Source organism: Herpailurus yagouaroundi, unplaced genomic scaffold (genome assembly GCF_014898765.1).
Source record: "Herpailurus yagouaroundi ecotype Mexico unplaced genomic scaffold, PumYag 140, whole genome shotgun sequence".
In the NCBI taxonomy this organism is placed as follows: Eukaryota; Metazoa; Chordata; class Mammalia; order Carnivora; family Felidae; genus Herpailurus; species Herpailurus yagouaroundi.
Window position 1 is genome coordinate 10,541,292 of NW_024412395.1, and position 12,291 is coordinate 10,553,582.

General features: G+C 39.8%; 1 protein-coding gene across 9 annotated transcripts in view; it reads right to left on the reverse strand.

The window, feature by feature from the left end:
* The window catches only part of PTPN4 (protein tyrosine phosphatase non-receptor type 4), a 230,077-nt gene extending 218,512 nt beyond the window's left edge, over nucleotides 1–11,565 (reverse strand). For 8 of the 9 annotated variants that reach the window (XM_040474832.1, XM_040474828.1, XM_040474831.1 and 5 more), the window contains exon 1: nucleotides 11,098–11,565. The gene's annotated coding sequence lies outside the window, so the exon portion shown is untranslated. Of the gene's footprint in view, nucleotides 1–10,819; nucleotides 10,840–11,097 lie in introns of those variants that run through there. The other variant, XM_040474827.1, reaches the window with a different exon arrangement.
* Nucleotides 11,566–12,291: the final 726 nt, after the last annotated feature.

Genomic DNA, 12,291 nt, shown 5'->3' on the forward strand with positions numbered 1-12,291 from the left:
AAGAAGAAGAAGAAGAAGAAGAAGAAGAAGAAGAAGAAGAAGAAGAAGAAGAAGAAGAAGAAGAAGAAGAAAAGAAGAAGAAGAAGAAGAAGAAGAAGAAGAAGAAAATAAAATGCCTCATGGGAGCACTAGTTCATACAGAAGAGGTGAAAGTAAATGAGCTGCACAAGTAAAAGGGCCTAAAAAAGTAGAGCAAAGTTCAAATAATTTTAATCAGTTAGCCTAATAGCATATCCACACAATTGAACATGTCACTATACCAAAAAAAAAAAAAAAAAAAGAAAGAAAAAAGAAAAAAGGGAAGAGTTCCCTTATACTGAAGTTAAGGGATCTCCAACATATATTTTAAATGAAAAAACTATGATATAAAACATTAATATAATATGCTGTCTTCTACATAGAAAGGTAGGGGGAAACAGGGATTTATATTTATTATTTCTTTTCTATTTGCAAAAATACTGGTAAAATATACAAAAAATCAAAGTGGCTACCTATAGAGAGCAGGGAAGGGAGAGACAGAACAGTATTAAGACTTCTTGGGGCACCTGGGTGGCTCAGTCAGTTGAGCTACTGACTTTGGCCCAGGGCATTATCTTACGGTTCCTGGGTTGGAGCCTCATGTTGGGCTCGGTGCTGACAACTCAGAGCCTGGGGCCTGCTTCAGATTTTCTGTCTCTCTCTCTCTGCCCCCTCTGGCTCATGCTCTGTCTGACTCTCAAAAATAAATAATGAACATTAAAAAATAAATAAAGACTTCTCAATACATACCTTTTTACATTATTTTAAAATTTGAACCAAACAGACATACTACCAATTAAAAAAGGAAATAAAATTTAATTTTTTAAATATTTGAGAAGTCTGAGTTTGGTAATATATTGTGCTACACTTATTAATTATGACTTATCTGTACATACTTTAGCTATATACTAACATAACTATGATTTATCTGTATATATTTCTAGCACTATAATAAATTTTAAGTTCCTCCAAAGAAAGTATAATCTCCTTGAAAATAAAGATCATGTCTTATTCATTCTGTAACCCCACTGCCACATCCCACAGTGGATGAAATAACCACTATAGTTTCTTTCTCTTAATCCCCCCAAATGTTAAGCTGTCTGTAACCTTAAAAACAAACAAACAAACAGACAAAAAAAACACAAGCACAAAAAACCTTTTTCTTGGTTCTGGCCCCTATTCCACCATGAATAGGGGACAAGAGATCTTCCTTCTTCCATGTGCTCAAATTTCTTGGAGCTATTCAGTCTACATTCATTGTACGTCTAATTTCTCAATTTAGTTTTCCATTACACCCCTCTATTTTAACTCTTCTGCTAAGACAATAATACTCAAACTTTAGTGTTTCTCAGAACAATTATAGTAGCATTTAAGCAGATTTCCTACACCAGCACCTCCCCATTCTTCACTTCGCCTTTTAATAATCTATAAAGTCTGAAATGAAACCTGGGGAATTGATGTTTTTAATCAGTATCTCATTTAATTCTTTTTTTAAATTTTTTTAATGTTTATTTATTTTTGAGAGAGAGAGAGACAGAGCATGAGTGGGGAGGGGCAGAGACAGAGAGGGAGACACAGAATCCAAAACAGGCTCCAGGCTCCGAGCTGTCAGCACAGAGCCTGACACAGGGCTTGAACCCACAAACGGAGAGATCATGACCTGAGCCAAAGTCAGAAGCTTAATCGACTGAGCCAACGAGGCACCCCAGTATCTCATTTAATTCTGTTACAAGTGGCCTGCCTGAACATGTTAGAAAAAGAATCAGCTGGGGCGCCTGGGTGGCGCAGTCGGTTAAGCGTCCGGCTTCAGCCAGGTCACGATCTCGCGGTCCGTGAGTTCGAGCCCCGCGTCGGGCTCTGGGCTGATGGCTCAGAGCCTGGAGCCTGTTTCCGATTCTGTGTCTCCCTCTCTCTCTCTCTGCCCCTCCCCTGTTCATGCTCTGTCTCTCTCTGTCCCAAAAATAAATAAACGTTGAAAAAAAAAATTAAAAAAAAAAAAAAAAAGAATCAGCTAAGGTCATCAGTAACTTTCCAATAGCCAAATTCAAAGCATTTTGCTGCTCTCTCTCAGCAGTATTTGACACCTCCCTGGAACTCCTTCCTTCATCACACTCTACCACACAACTAGACTCCTCTCTCACCATTTAGTCTTCTTTGCTTCTAAGAGACACACGCTTCGTAAGGAGTCATACCCACTGCTTCAACTACCACCTATACAATCCTAAATCCTGACATTTTGAATTCCAGAGGCTACAAAGCATAGGAGGAAAAAAAATAAAAAAGATGCTTTAGCAACACGCAAATCTGAATTCAAAATATTTGCTCTATTTACGTGGTAACATGCCTAAAGTTACATACTTTTCTGAATTTCCCTTTTGTTCTCCTTTAAAACTGAGAACACCTTTCTAACAAGTTTTTGTTCAGATTAAATGAAAAAAATAGAAAGATTAAATGAGAAGTTTCTTTCACTTCCTAGCATGCCCAGAGGACCCCATGCCATGGGCCTCAGAGGTGTCAGGCAGGAGACAGCTGGCCTGTGGTTAGAAGACTGGCACATAAGGGGACTGAGAAAATGAGTAAATATACTGAGAATAATGAGAGCCAATTTCATACTTTGGAGAAGGATTTCCAAATACAGAATGTGGGAAGACCAGAAAGAACCATGAGGTATTGAATTGGAACTGGATGTAGCAGTGTAAACTTTGTAAATATATATACGTCATTAGATATAGAAATAGACTGAGATGTGTACATACATATACCTATACTTCCTAGCTGTGCCCACTCTAGAAGTGATTATACCCCAGTAGAAATGAGCTTATTAAGCATACAAATCTTGGTTTCTACTCTACTAAAAGAACTTGCAATTCCTTGGGAAAATATATGATTCCAGAGCTGAGACAGAAAAAGTATGAGTCTGGAACATCCTGTGCCAGAAAGTAAGGAAAGACTTAAAGGATGGGGACATATCAAAAAGACTCAGGAGCCATCCTGAAAGGGGGGGGGGGCAGTGCCACTAGCCAAATCTAGGACAATTTCAACAATAACAACAAAAAAATTAAAAATAACAATACAACCCACCGAATAGGAATAGAAATCCTTGAGTACATATTGATATAAATAAATGAATGAATAAATAAATGCATGGGGAAGAAGGGAGACGTGTTTTCAGCAGAACATCAAACAGTAAATGCAGACAGCAACCTTCATAGTGGTAGCTGATTCAGGCAGAATGCAGAAGTCATCAGTGGTCCCATAGACTGATGGATGGAGGTTTGAGGAAGAATCAAATACTTGGAGCCTTGGAGCTCTTCTCACAAAAGACATACCAATTACAAAAGTAAAAATGATGACTTTACAGTATAGAAACTCAGTAAACATGAACATAACAATGTGTTCAGAGTAAACATCACAGTGGCGGGACAACACTGTATGCATCCTAGTGACAGACTAAGAACAGCACATCATTTCTATGGTATTCCTGCCAACAACGCATTTAGTCTACACATGAGCAAACCAACAGATGAACCGAAGTGAAGGGATATCTTTCAGAATAAGAAAGGTCAAGGTCATACAAGACAGAAATATTGAGGAAATGTTTCAAACTGAAGAGACTAAAGAGACATTATAATTAAATGTAATGTAAGATCCTAAGTTGGATCCTAAACCAAAAAGAAAAGAGAAAAACTGCTGGGACAACTAGAAAATTCTGAATGGCATCTGGCAATCTGAAGGCACTGTTATATCAATGTTAACTGTCTGATTTGGTAATTATATAAGAGACTATCCAGGTTTTGGTAAAGACACACTGATTATTTAGGAGTGATGGGCATCATGTGTGCTACTTGCTCTCAAATGGTTCAGAAACAGTCCAATGAAATAAAAAATGGTACATTCCTCTGAAATGGCTGGAAGTAGGGATGAAAATGAGAGACCAGAAATGAGGTAACTAGGTAGTCTCACTAAAATTTGAGAATCCACTAAGATATCGCAGAGAGAAAGGGTCAAAGACAAAAGTTCCTTCTTTGGGCATCTGGAAGAAAAGGCCACACTTGGGCCCACTACCGCAAGCCACGCACAAAGATGTTGCATGCTTAACTTGTGTACACACACAGTATACACACTATATACAGAGTATATACCACATATGGCATATATATGGTATATACTGTGTGTGTGTGTAAAATTATTCAAGGAAAATATTTTTAGTAAGAATAATTCAAGGAAAAAACTGGTTGAAGGAGATTCAAGAGCTCTTTGTGCTGTTCTTGCAACTTTTCTATAGGTTTGAAATTATTTCAAAATAAATTAATTTTTAAAATTCAGTAAGAATTCATGACAACCTTGTGCCTAGCAAAATGCATGGCCCACTGTATGTACTCAATAAAAATTATTTGGCCTTAGAGCTGCCCAAAGGAGAAATCTTGGTATCATCATCAACTCTTTTCCTCTTTCCCTTATATCCAAATGGGCACTCAGTTCTAGTGAAACTACCTAATCAGTTTTCGGTTCTAGTCCCACATCCTCATTTTCATCTCCCCGTTTCCAGCTATAATCTCTCACCTGGACCACTGCAAGAGCATCCTAAGTGGTCTCTCTAACCTCATGTTTGCACCATCCTTACACCCTTGCATCATTATCTACAAGTCAGGAGTTACCTTTCAAAACCCACATCTAATCTTATTCCATTATTTAAATATGGATAATTGCTCCCTAATGCAAATTCTGATTTCCTAAGAGGCAGACTAAACATTTGTGTAGGGCACTAGCAAAAAGTACACCTAAAAGGAGTACCAAAAAGATATTTCACACACACACACAAAACAATGAAGTAGTAATTACTGGGGGGGGGGGGAGAAGAAGGGCAGGTTAAAAAGGGGACTTTGATTTGATCTCCTTTGTGTTTATTTTAGGATTTGATATTGGTTATACTTTTTATTACATGTAGGAATGCCAGGGGTGAGTGGGTACCATAAACTTGCCAATACTTAGAGCCTCTAGAACACAGTACCTTTCCCAATCTTTTCCCAACTTGGCACCAAAGAAAATAATTTTCAGCACACTGGAATAAGCCAACACTATAGGAGGTCAAAAGAAGCCATCTAGGGGTTCCAATATGCCCAGGACCGACAGCCTGATGGGTACCTTGCTCTCTGGCACACATGTGAACCATTCATGGCACACCAGTTGGGAAGTTCTAAAGTTCTTACTATAATTCCACTCAAAGCCCAAATAAGGACCCTCAGAAGGTTTCATCCACATAGTCGACACACACATATAGGAACACAGATTCCACACAAAATCAGACACCAAGAGCCAGCCCACAAAGACACACATATACAAGACAACTTGTATTTTTCCAAATACACTATGCACCCTTCATACTTCTGACATTTTGTACATGCTGTTCTCTCTACCCAGATCACTTCCAACCCGTCCTCCAAGACACTGCTCAAATGCCACATCTCATTTCCCCCAGATCTTATTACACTTGTCACTATGAATTGTAATTGTTTGTTGACATGTGTTACCATCCTAGAATTAGAGCTCAAGGACAACAATCATGTCCTATTTACCTGTATACCACTGATCCCTATAACAGACATTCAAATATTTGTTTAATTCACATATAAATGAGTGTTTACTACGTCATTCCCCCAATAAGCCAAAATTTCCAAAATACATTAATTAAAACCATAAGGTAAAATTTTACAATCAAATTAGCATTTTTTTTTCCAAAACAAGATTGCCCATTTCTCTGAGAGAAACCTGGCATAGAAAAATTCATACCACTGGACCATTATCCTAGTTTTAAACTGAGGAAATAAACAAGCTATGAGCACAGAGATACTCACTGTAGATTACAGGAGTAGAAATTTCAGAAACAGCAAAATGTTTAACAAAAAGTAAATGACTAAATCAATCACCTGATTGATAAATCATCTGAACTGCTAAGCAATTGTTTAAGTTACACTCATGATGGGAATGGGAAAATGAGAAAAATATGATCACCTACCATTTATTGACCATCTTTTCTATTTAAAGAGTACTACATGCTTTATACTTATTATCCTAATCATTACAACAATTCAAGGACAAGAATTCTTATCCTAATTTCACAGACAAGGAAGTAGGCTTGAAGGTTATATAATTGTCCAAAGTTTTTGAGATCAGATTCCAACCTACATCAATGTGACTTCAAAGTCTATCATCTTTTTCCTACATTGCAATGCTTCTACTATATGTTTCAAATATATTAAACTCAAAACTGTATCTCTACCATACAACTTAATTTTAAAAGTATGGACAATTGCCTGGAAAAAAAACAAAAATATCTATTAAATGGTAATTAAGGGTGAATGTTGTGACAGTATCATTTTTTTATATTAGCGACTCTTTGAAGCCGAATTGCTAGGCAATGAACTGAACTCCTGAGGCAGTAAAAAAGAACTCCCATTTTAATTTTTTTTATATATTTTTATTAAGGACACAGAACAGGTAACATTGTAAAAACTTAAGAAGGATGTACGCAACTAACAATATTTAAAAATCATATATTAAGCCCAGGGTGCTTATTACTAGGATTGAAAACCTGTCGATCATGACTGGATTAAGCAGCATTCTTCCAGGGAAAAAAGACTGAATTTTGAGGAAGACTTAAAGAGGAGGCACATGAATTGGAGACAGGAATGTTTCAACTGAGGAAACAAGGGCAGTGGAAAACACAAGAGTATTTTCTTTTTAAGCAAGAATGAGAAACAAAGTTGGTGAGATGAAGTGGGTAGAAAGCCTTCAAGGCCAAGTTGATATGTTTGGAATTAATTTGATAAGTAACAGGGAACTGTAACAGACACGTTCTTAAATGGGAAGGTGGCATGCTAAATAAAAATTTAAAAATTCAAAAAAAATATTTAAAAATTCAAACTTCAGGGGTGCCTGCGTGGCTCAGTTGGTGGGGCATCTGACTTCAGCTCAGGTCATGATCTCATGGTTCATGGATTCAAGCCCTGTGTCAGGCTCTGTGCTAACAACTCAGAGCCAGGAGCCTGCTTTGGATTCTCTGTCTCCCTCTCTCTCTGTCTCTCTCTCTCTGACCCTCTCCCACTCACGCTGTCTCTCTCTCTCTCTCTCTCTCAAAAATAAACATTAAAAAAAAAAATTCAAACTTTGTTCCAAGGAAAGCACTGCCTTGAATTTAAACAATACTTAATAACTGGAGGGGAGGGGGAAGGCAGGAGGGGGGAATCCATTATCCATTATGTGTGCTTTATACATATTACCCTTCTGAAAAAGAAAAACTAACTAAAGAAAAAAGTTTAAATAATGGGTAAATATATTGGTAAGAGGAATCCTTTCAGATACAATGCTTTCAAATATTAAGTGCCACTGTATATTTTAGTAAGAATCACAGAACTCTAGAGCAAGAAGGGACGCTGGAGATAATCTTTTCAGTGACAACCTCTTCATTTTCCCAATGGATTAAATTGAGGCTCAAAATCAAATAATTTGCTTAATGTCATATATAAACTAGTGGAAAATTCAATACTAAAACTCAGATTTTCTAGGCAGCAAGATCTAAAGCTGTGCTATCCAATATTATAGCCACTAGCAACATCTGGTTATTTAAATTTAAACTGGTTAAAATTAAATACAATTTTAAATTCAGTTCCTCAGGCAGGACAGTCACATTCAAGTGCTCCATGCCACATATGATTAACGGCTACCATACCTGACAGTGCAGAAAAAGAGTATTTCCATCACTGTAGAAAGTTTAATTGGACAGCTTATTCTTCAGAATAAGCTTCAGAGTCAGACAGACCTAGTTTCAATTCTACTTATTGCAGTGTGGTCCTAGTTATTTAATTGCTCTTTGACCCCATTTGGGGGAGGGAGGAAGCAGGGAATTCATAATACCTACCTCACAAACTGTACTTGATGACTACGTAAGACAACACAAAATGCTCCTTTACATTATCTGGCGCGTAAAGGACATTAAACATTTCCCTTGTGTATCCTTTTATCTTTCTACTCCTCTATATAACTTCTTGGTTAAAAGATACAAACACAAGAATGCCCAAATTAGTATCTTCCCCTCAAGATAACCCACAGCACCTACTTTTCAATCTGTTCCTACCAATTTTTTCAAATACTTACACCTTTCTTCTAGCACTGCTACTTAGGAGTAACAAAATGAAGAACGAAGGTGGGGGAGGGAGATGCCTCTAACAAAGTTTAGAGAATGTAATAAATATCCCCTCTTATTTCCCACCCTGTTGTATATATGACTATACTGACTGACCATGCAAAGGAAAAGAAATATACTACACTGTTCCTAGATCCTGAACTTCCACACCAATAAAGACGATTCTACAGTACTTCTACATTATATTCCTTATCACCATCTGTACGACTAGTTGAATATTAAATGAAGAAATAACACCTTCATCTTACAATACTTTCCAGGTAAACAGGAATAAAAAAGGATTTCCAGCGTGTTAAACTAACCTTCAAGGCTTCACAGCTTCATCTACTAAACTGACAAATTTAACAAATCTAGACTACAGCATATAAAAAATTTTACATCATGCATGCGTTTACCCAGAAAAACAACAAAATTCAACTCAGTTTGTAGCCAGTGAATTTCCACCAATACTAAATTTCACGTAGGGACAACAATTCATATTTAGCCACATAGTTAAACAGACTTGCCATTTCGCATGAGGTCACCAATTTTACACTCCTAAAAACTAACACAAAAAAATTAAAGAACTTTTAAACAGTCATGTTTAAACATCCACAAAACAAGATTTCTACATATTTTTTAAAGCTTTCTTATTGCTTAAAACGGACCATATCAACTCACAAAAGGGGGGGCAGGGGAGTGTCTCCCAGTGTCTCCTTGAAATTTATCTGGCATTCTCTTACCTCAGTCCTTAAAGATAATTTACTCAAAAACATGACCAATGCTCCCCCATAAAGGGTTCAGAATAAGTCAAATAAATGCCAAAGAGATAACACTGCACCTTGTACTGTCACTTTACAACTCAAATAATTTTTTTAGACAAAACTAAAATATTTTGAATATACAAATCATAAAGACTAACAATATTCAATGGGGGGAGTCACATAAAATTTTTTTTGATGAAAAAAGTCTTTATTACTATGCTACATAAAGTACTTTATACATTGAAAACAGTTAGGCTTCTATGCCTGAACCGATGAAACCTAATTTGTGACAGTCGGTAATTTTTTAAAGTCCTTCAATAATAATGAAGTGTACGTTGGTCACATTAGAATAGGTCAAATGAATTTTCCTGAGGCTGCATTCTAAGTACATCTGACCCAGAAAGTATTTTTAGCAAGTGTGTTCAATCAATGCTGGTTTTATGCCTAGCCTAAATTAGAAATTGGGTGTCACAAATTTGAAGTAACAAAGTTAGTAGGGACGTTTTAAAAGATATTCAGTTAGAACATAAAAAACCAAGTATGAAACAATTCTATACCCACAGCCCAGAAGCTAAGCAGGTTAGAAAGCAGGCAATAAGAAAGTTACATCCTCTCCATTACCACTTTTGAAGAACGTGTGATTTTCCAACTTAATAAACTGTAGCCTACTCAACATTAATAAATACGACAAAATAGTCATGGCTCCTTGTGTTTAGCTCCTGGCCAAATGTTTAAAACAGATTAGCTAAATCATAAATATCTCCATGTACTAAGAGACTATGATTTTCTTCTTATAAACCAAACCACTCAAGAACATGAGAATATGGGACCACACATGTTTCAGTGAAAAACGGTAACAAAGATATGTGTGTCATTAAAAACAAACAAACAAAACAGAGACATAAAAACAGCTTTGTGGTAACTGGAGCATAAATTTATTCTGACAAAAAATGGTGGGATCGACAAAAGACCGCACTCTTTTATTATGAGTCAGTAAAGAAGTTCTATACAATACACAAACTTCTGCTTATGAAAAATCTTTTTTGAAAAAAATCTATAGGTTGAATTTATATTCATCAAATTCAAGATCTAACTGATACATCTAGCTCTACTCCAGTAAGCAAGCACACCTTGGACTGAGCAATCATTTATTTTAAGGTCAGTTCCTCCTCCCTTAAAAAAAAAATGAAAAATAATTTTTTTTCTTTGACATGTTAAGATTCAAAAATTAGGGTAAAAAAACTGGGCTTTTACTGTTCCATGATCTTTTCCCTTAAATCATCTTTTATAAGTCGGATATGTTGGCTTTTGGGTTAGGTTCCCCCCCGCCCCCATAAACACGTTTTAAGCTGTACTGTTTCAGCTAGACCCACGATCTGGTCACATAAACCTAACATTACTCCAACTCTGATTTAAAAGCAGTTAGTACATTGCAGATATACAGGTTCCCCCGAACAAGCGCTTGAAAATCCTACAATTCGTTGTCTGTACTGGTGTCACAATATAAGGTAACCCTACACATAAAAGCCTCCCATTTCAAATTTCGCAGAAACACCGATACATGTATCTTTGCAACTGTAAACTGTTCCATCCTAAGGAAACCTTGGGAAATGCATCGTTATCGTCTACTTAGCTACATCTCAACTTTTTTTTTTTTTTTTTTGGCCCAACTACAGATTCCTAAACACAAGTATATACCGGTAGAATCACAAGAGGCTTAAAACTTCAACGGTAGAGACAGTTTGCCCATGCAGCAGAAGCAAGAAGCACTCACATGAGCCCATTAAAAAACAGAAACAAAACCAAAAAGGAAGCCTACCAACGATGGAAAACTCAGAAGATTCCAAAACCTTACCTAGAGTTTAGGTACTGTGGAACATTCCATCTCCGCACCGATTCCATCCCCTTCTCCCTTCGCTCACCCGTAACAGATTCCAACACTAACCCCAGGAGCTGCGGGAGCAGAGGTCCCGAGAAGAAAGGGGGGCGGGGGTACAAGCATCATTTTTCCCCTTCTCTGAAATCAACCTAGAGCCTCCGGCTTGCCCTACCTGGCTCGCCTCCCACACCCAGGTAACAGCCTCGCGCGCCTCGCAGGGCCGAGACGCCGGCCGGAACCCCAGAGCCTCTTACCTTCGGTGCACAGCCGCGTCCTCTCGGCTGGAGAAGAAAAGCCTCGAGGCCCGGGCGCGCCGGGGCGAAGCGCGTCCGCCGCGCGGCTCCCGGGGGCTCCCTCAGCGCCCCCCCAGCAGCCGCCGCCGCAGCGGCCGCGCCACGGCCCCGAGCTGCCAGCACCACCTCATACTGCGGGGCTGCAGCGGGCCGGCGCCGCCGGGGAGGCGGGAGGGAGGCGGGCGGCCGGCGCGCTCTCCCACCTCCCTGCGGGGATGAGATAATCCACACACCCCCAAAGTGCCGTGGGGGAGGGGAGCCCCGGGGCGGGGGGCCTGGCCCCAAACCTCGGACCCTTCGGCCAAAGCCAAGTCTCTCCTGTCCCCGACTCAGGCCCGGAATTCAGCCCCCGGGGACCCAGGAGTCCTGAGAGAACAATGTGGGGGGGGCCGCGAGGAGCGGAAAAGCGCGCAGCGCGGTGTGAGCGGGCGGGTAATCCGGGGCAGCGTTTGTGTGTGAGAGTGCAAGAGGAGCTCAACCTCCCCCCTCCTTCTCCTCCTCCTCTTCCTCCTCCTCCTCCTCCTCCTCCTCCTCCTCCTCCGTCTCCTCCTCCTCCCTCAAGCACACCCCGTCTCCCAGGCCACAGCATAGCAACCGAACATGGCGGCTGCGCAGACGCCGCCACTCAGCGGCCAGGAGCGGCGGCGGCCGCAACTGGAGGCGTTCTCGCGAGAGGGGAGGCCAAAAACCCTCCCAGCTAGAGCCGACAGGAGAGGTTGCACCCGCGCGCGAGCGGGGGGACACGCAGGTGCGAAGGAGGCCGGACCTGGGTAGGTTGGGGAGGGAGGGCTGGGAGGAGGGGGCGGGGCGCTGTGGCCCCGCCCCATGCCCCAGCAGCGATTGGTTACTTGAACTGCGACCCCTGCTGGACCTCCTGACCTAAGGGACCGGCCGAGGAGCAGAAACCTAAGTTTTAAAGGGGAAAACCGGACCTCTGGGCCCCAAATGTCCCAACTTCAGTGCTGATAGAGGATACAGGTTTTAGGATGTAGTTTTGAATCATTTCCTCTCCTAAATATAGACTCTAAAACAAAGAACAAACAATGTTCTTTTACGAAACAAACGTCTGGGTGCCTTCTGTGTGCCAGGAGCGGTGTGCTTTTAAAAATTGAATTAATTCATCACGATAGCACATATGAATTTGGTGTTATCACA